Raw genomic sequence first — 7779 nt, 5'->3', positions numbered from 1 at the left:
TCAACTTACACTGTGAACTTAATCCTCTGTGGAGCTCTGAAAACCCGGGGTGGAGTGTCTCACTTGAGGGGCGAGGGAGCTGATGCATTTACACACCTATTGCCATTAGTCATTGTTTGAAGGCTGCTCTGGTGGGAGTTGGTGCATTGCTTCTGGCACTTCTTGTGCACTGCACGGATGTCAAGGTAGACCCCAGGCTTCAGAGGAAAGCCTGGGGCAAGGAGTTGCAGGTGCTGGAGGTGGACTGGATTGTGTGCCCTGAAGCTGTAAGGGCAAGACTGAGGGGTGGGGCACAGACAGGGCTTGCCCAGCTCCACTCAGGACTGAACCAAGAAGGGGAATCATTCTACCTTTCATTTCTCACAGTGGATTTGAAACAAAGTTAATCTCAGTAAAGTGTTAGCACAGCACTATGAATCCTAGATTATTAAATCTACTTTATTTTAAAAAAATTTAATTTAATTTTTTTTTTAATTTTTAATTTTTTATTATATTTTGGCTGCACCACGTGGCATGTGGGATCTTAATTCCCTCACCAGGGATCGAATCCACGCCTCCTGTGGTGGAAGCACGAAGCCTTAACCACTGGACTGCCAGGGAAGTCCCTAAATCTACTTTAAATGTGTGGAGACTGAACCTTCAAAAAGTTAGTTGCCTCACCCAAATTATGTTGTACTGTTTCCACATCAAAGTTAAATGGAAAGCAGACCAGAGCTTTCTGTCCTTCCCTAAAATCTAAATATGGAAAAGGAGAGAGAGAGTTGACGCAGACTCTGGCGCATTTGCTGCAGGGACACCCAGCGCATGGAGGGTATGGAAATGCTTCCTTGGGTTGTTCCATCTCAGTGGTGATTGATTTACCACCTTTTAGTATAACATCCTCATACAGCTCGGAGCTCTTTAGGGGAAAGATTTAATTTCAGTTTACATTCTAGATAGAAAGGAAAGTAAAAAGGCTGTGAAACTGAGACATGAGGCACATTACATCTGCAATGATTTATCGCTGTATTTCTGGAGAACATCAGGCAGATAGCTAACAGACAGTGAGTGAAATGGGGGGGATGGGGCATGGGGTTCATGGACTTGAAGCTGAAGAGAGGAGCTACTGGAAGGTGGCCTATATCAGTAGACCCCTCTCTCTTGACTATCAGAGTGACCTCCCAGACAGTCCTTTCAGGCCTCCCTGCCTCCTTGCAAACCCTCCTCCAAACACGCCTGTACATTTCCTTCAGAGACCTTGCTCTCTGCTTTATAACTGGACCACCAGCCCATGTGCATCACCCATGGCTGCATTTCCCTTCCCAAGATATACATTTGCCTTGCCTGACACCTTCTAGAGCTACAAGGGCTCCACACCAAATAAGGAGCCGGTCAAGACTTCAGGTACAGGAGAGAGAGTTTCTTGAGGACGGGTAACCTTCGGCACCTTTGCAATCAATCACCTCCCAGTCTGTAGGAACTCATTGTACAGAGCAACATAATCTTCTGCCTCCAAATTCTCACACATTCTAAATCTAGAGTAATTGTGCTATTTCAAGAAAGGTGATTTGTTCCATGCAGAAAGTGATGGATTGATCTTCATACTTCTGTAAGTCTTCTGATGAAAAAAAAAATTTACTCATTAGAACAGATTCTTTAACAGGACATATCCTGATTTAGATTTGTGGAAAATCATTTCGGATATGGAGGTCAACATACTGGGACATTGTCCCCTCCTCATCTTTCAGATTTAATTGTATGACTCAGCTCACAGGTAACAGAAAACTTGAAAGTCTGGCAGGATGGAAAGAAGCCCCACCTGCTGTCCACCTGGGCCTGGGCTGCTTGAGGCTAGCCTCTCAGCTGACAGAGGCTGGACTGGCAAAACACATAGTGTCCCTTATGTACACTCAGCAGCTCCTAACTACTGGAGAGTAGGGCAGATGTGTGAGCCATAGGTTTCCCCAGTGCTGCATGGGAAGAAGGAAGGAAGGAAGAGAGGAAGGAAAGAAGGAGGGAAGGAAGGAAGGAAGGTAGGGAGGAAGGAAGAGAGGAAGGGAGGAAGGGAAGAAGGGAGGAAGGGAGGAAGGAAGGAAGGAAGGGAGGAAGGAAGGAAGGGAGGAAGGGAGGGAGGAAGGAAGGAAGGAAGGAACGAGGGAGGGAGGGAGGAATGAGAGAGAGAGAGAGAGAAGGAGAAAGAGAGGAAGAAGGAGGAGGAAGAGGAGGGGGGAGGGGGAGAGGGGAGGATGTATGGTTGCCATGGCAGTCCTCATACACCAATTCTTAAAACACAGGACTTTTACTCTAAGACCTGGTTTTTAAAAACATCTTCCCTTATGTTTTCTTTCTAGACATTTGCCTTGAAGAGGACAGGACAACGGCTCCATGATGTGACAGCTTTCCAGGGATCTCTGGCTGAGTCATGCAGCAGGTGAACTATGAGTGTCTCCCCTAGGGTATGAGCCCGGCTTCTAATGTCTAGCTTCCGTTCTGTCAACTTGAGACCTTGCCTCTGTGACTGTTTTCTTCTAGGCCACGCCTTCCCTTTTTAGGAAGAAGATTGTCTGAGAAGGAATATGCTCATGTGAACCTCAGAGTAGTAACATGCTTGAAAAAATCTGTTTCAAGAAATCTACTTTCCAATTACATTCTAAAGGTCCTGCTTAGTGATAGCTGTTGCTGTTTGTTACTGGGATAATTCTGAGAAGGATCAAGTTCACCTAGGAGGGTTCTCAGCCAACTTCAAGCAAATACACTGTAGGGCTTCCCTCTGCCCTCCCGATAGCACAGTCTTGGCGATTCTTTGTGAATGGGCAGCTGCCTCCAGGCTGACCCTGCAGAGACCAGGGTGTTTGGGGACAGGTACTGAAGCCAGGGGAGGAGACAGCCATCGTCCTCGGCCTCATCCCTCTTCCTCTTGCTAGAGAGCTTAGGACATTTGTGTTCCTTTCAGAAGCAGGTGGGAGAGAAAGGGAAGGACTCAGAGAAGAAACACCACCAGCAACAAGGTCTTCCCACCTGGCTCTGGGCCACGATGGAAGAGGACCTGTAGAACCGACGACGAGAAAGCATTGGCCTGGTTTTGATTCCATGTTCCTTTAATTCCAGGTATATTGATGAGTAGCAAGACAGTACTGGGTACCAGGGGGAAGTGGAGGAATGGTGCCAGCTAAGGAGTTCAACACAGCCTATTCAAAACGAGAGAACAGTACCTCCTGTTTATCCTCTCCTTCATAAAAACACCAGAAGATGAAATAGTGAGAACGGCAGGGGGAGGAGGGGAGAACCATTATTCTGGGATCACAGGAGGGAAGCCAGGGATGTCCAGCTCACACCACCTGCAAAGGTCACTGCTCTTGATTCTTCCATTTGAAATGCAGAGGGGACATGATAAAAATGAGATGATCCTGGAGTCAATGAAGGCACTGACCAAGCCACCAAAAGAGATTCCACTTAAAACTTGCCTAACCCTCTAGCAATTGTGGTAGACTGAGGCCCATTGAAACTGGAGTGTGATTTCTGTGCAGAAATGAAAAATAAATGTTTACTGCCTGTTTGGGGTTATTAAAAGTCTCCTGGCATTTGAGAAGAGTTGGGGTTAAATTCCATTTACTATTTTACTGGTGGCATTTAGGAGTTAATTTAAAGACTCTTTGGAATCCACTATTTAGGCAACTTGGACTGCATTAACAATTATATGAGTGCCTATATATATATATATATATATATATATATATATTTTTTTTTTGCGGTACGCGGGCCTCTCACTGTTGTGGCCTCTCCCATTGCACAGCACAGGCTCCGGACTCGCAGGCTCAGCGGCCATGGCTCACAGGCCCAGCTGCTCTGCGGCATGTGGGATCTTCCCGGACCGGGGCACGAACCCGTGTCCCCTGCATCGGCAGGCGGACTCTCAACCACTGCGCCACCAGGGAAGCCCCCATAAGCGCCAATATTTTAAACACATATGCTATGTTTGCCTTTACTCTGGACTGATTTAGGTAATGAGGGTGAACTAAATCACCAGGTTGACATTCCAATTCACTGCATGCTGTGGAGGGATCCTGTGAGTTCCAGAACCTGTAGCTGCTATTATTGTCTGATCTGCGGCATGGACTACAGTGGATATTTGCCCAAACTCATAAAAATTTCTCTGCAAGGTCTAATGAATGTCTCTGGTATTTGTAACATAATCATCAAAATGAACTGTTGCTCTGGTGGTAGAATGAATACACAAGGGCTGATTTATCCACTTGCAGAAACCCTGAAATGAAGATAAAGCACACAATAACAACCACCCTTAATATTAACCCCGGGGGGACTCTGTTATTAATTGGTCTGGATTTGAGCACAGCTTCTGATCAACTGGCAGAGTTTTAAGCTTACACCCTCCAGAGCTGCTCATTCAACTCTAAGAACTGTGAATTACATGTTGAACAAATGTCAGGGAAGGCCCTTTTCAGAGCTCATCTTAGGATATTTTATCTACATCCATATCTGGTAATAAAGAAGTGCAGTTGGGTACCTGACTGAGCCCAGGTCTGGAGAAAATTTGCCTTCAATTTTTCATAGAAGAGGGAGGAAGGGAGAGCTCTGTGCTGCAGAATAAATAGGGTTTTGAATCTATACCTTGGTCACTGAGGCCAAGTAAGCATTCTTAGGGGAGGAGGGGAAAAGGATCTTATAAATGAAAATAATGGATTCAAACATCGGGATGATAAACTGGCCTGCAATGTTGATCTTGGCAGAGCTCCTTAAATATTTGGACTTCAAGGACTTATTTGAAAACTCTTTCTCCATAACAATGAAAATATACATATATATGTTCCCCAAGTGTAAACAAAATCCAAGAGGTTCATGTACCCCCTAATACGCATCCTCTGATTCTTAGGTAAGAGCCCCCAGTTTAGATGCTTTCACAGTAACTAGTGACTCTTCTTTTGTAACCTTCTCTACACCTGCTATGATTGGTTTATTGCCTGTCTTTCTTGGTGGTCTAGAATCTCCCTGAAGTCAGGAGCCACGTACATCTTCATTGCTGAAACCCCAGTCTATAAAACAAGGTCTGGGACACAGGTAGAACTAAATAAGTATTTATGAAATTAAAAAGAAGAATTCTCAACTACTGAATGTTTAATGTTCTAATCCAACTCTAAATAACGGTAAGTTAAAAAATGGAGAAAAATTTTCCAAAATTAGGAGAACACTGATTTTTCCTGGGCCTCCAGTCTGCATCGCCAACCTTTTATTGTATGTGATTGACTTAATGATAATGGATTTGTGGAAAGCAGTGTTTGTGATTATGTTCGATTCACTTAGTTCTCTAAATCAGCGCTGCTCCAACTTTAGCCCACATGGGAGTCACCTGGAGAGGCTGTGAAAACTCAGATTGCTAGGCTCCATCCTTAGATACTCTGATTCTGGAGGACTGACTTGGGAACTGAAATTTTGCATTTTTAATAATATCCAGGTGATGCTGATGCTGCTGGTCCATGGACCACACTTTGAGAAGCAAGATTCTAAAAACCCTGTGAAGTGATTCTAATGATCCCATTTTCCATATAAGGAATTTTGAAAGTCAGATCAGCCCCAGCTAAACAGAGCTAGAATCCTGAAGGCAGATTTTTAGACTCCAGTTTCTGTTTCTGTGCTATTATATCATGATGCCGCTCCACACATGGGCCAGAATAACATCCTTATCACATCTCTGCTTCAGATTCCTCATGGGATTTTTCTTCAGGAGATATGACTACAAAGTAATTAAATTCTTAATTTGTTTTACTATATAAGTACTGTCATAACAGCATTAATCAAATTTTTCAGGAAGAAAAGTCTCCTCTAATCCCTTCATTTTATCAGAGGATTCTTTTTGCAATTTTGTCATAAGCATGCTAATTTTTAAAAAGCTGGGATCATGGTGAATGTAAAATTTGTGTTCAGTTTCTACTTGACAGATTGTGCATTTTTTTATTAAGTTACATTGTTTTTATTTTAATTGATGGTTAAGTGAATATACTAAAATGTACATGTGCAACTGAGTGTCATCCCTTCAATGTAGTCATCATGAGAGGCTTTAAGTCTACTCCATTGCAAGGGAGTTGCTCAAATATGCTTGGGATAACTCTTTTGGAAACATTCTCTGAACTAGCTTTTTTTTTTTTTTTGAGTTTTTATGTTTTTCTTTCAAGTAAAGTATAGTTGATTTACAATGTTGTGTTAATTTCTGCTGTACAGCAAATGATTCAGTTATATATATATATATATATATATATATATATATATATATTCTTTTAAAAAATATTCTCTTCCAGTTTGGTTTATCACAGGATACTGAATATAGTTCTTTGTGATAACCTAAAAAGGATCCAAAGGAAATATAAATTTCCTTTCTGATAAATTTGACTATGTAAGATGCAAAAATTCTATATTGTAAACAAAAGTCAAAAGAAAAATGATAAACCTGGAAAAACTATTCTTAGCACATAAGAACAAAGGGTAGTTTCCTTAATTTATAAAGTACTCTTTCCAATGAATAATGAAAGACCAGAATTATAATAGAAAAATATACAGCATATCTAACCAGAAAACAGAACTTGAAGTAGTCGACAGACATGTAAAAAGTTGTACAACACCATTCCCATTATGAAAAGGTATATTGAAACAAAATTGAGATATTTTTCACTAATCAGATTGGAAGCTACCAAAAGATATAATAATTTATAATATTATTAACAATGGTTAATAATAGGTAGTTTTGTATACTCTTGATAAGAGTATAAATTGCTGCAACTTCACTGAATATCAACATAATGGGTAAAAATCTATCACAAAATAAAATGTACATACACCTTAAACCAGGATTTTTACTTCTAGGAACTTGTGCCACAATTACACTCACAAATGGGCACTGATATATACATATCAATATATTCATTATAACATGATCTGTAATAGTTTAAAATATGAGAAGCAACCTTAATCCCATAGGCAGGGAAATGGCTACATAAATTATGAAACATCCATTCAGTAGACTACTAGATAATTACAAAGAATGAGGTAGAGCTCTGTGTTCTGACAAGGAAAAATCCTCAAGAGATATATTGTGAAATTAAAAAAAGAAGAAAGAAGAAAAGGCAAATTATAGAATAGCATATAGAGTGTACATAGAGTGCCTCTGTCTTTTTAAAAAATCGAATGCTCAAAGTTAAAAAATAGTGTCTAATATTTAATCGTCTCTAGGAGTACATATCTCACTAGGATATTAAAAGATAAAATGAGATAATGTATGTAACAACCTATGGGATACGTCCCAGTTTTCTATTGCCACATAATAAAACACCCTAACCCTTAGTGGTTTAAAACAATAAGGGTTCTCTTGCCACAAAACGAGTTCATTCCTTTTCGTTGTCTGGGTAGTATTCCATTGCACGGATATGCTACAGTGTGTTTGCCCATTCACCCATTTATAGACATTTGTATTTTTTCTAGTTTTTGGCTGCTACAAATGAAGCTGCTGTAAACAGGTCATGTACAGGTCAGGAGCATGAAAAGGCAAGCCATAAATGAAGAGAAAATAATTGCAGAGCATCTGAAAAAGAGCTTGTATCCAGAATATGCATAGGACACTCAAAACTCAGTAATACAAAAATAAAGAATTTAATAAAGAGATGGGAAAATGATATGAATGGCCATTTCACAAAAGAAAATATAAAGCTAACAAATAAACACGTGAAAAGATGCTCAATTTGTCATTTGGGAAAATTTAAATCAATATGAGATATAACAGCATGCCTATTTAAA

The sequence above is a fragment of the Globicephala melas genome, chromosome 15 (genome assembly GCF_963455315.2).
Source record: "Globicephala melas chromosome 15, mGloMel1.2, whole genome shotgun sequence".
NCBI classification, from domain to species: domain Eukaryota; kingdom Metazoa; phylum Chordata; class Mammalia; order Artiodactyla; family Delphinidae; genus Globicephala; species Globicephala melas.
The sequence above is the reverse complement of the archived record's forward strand: the minus strand, read 5'-3'. Positions refer to the sequence as shown.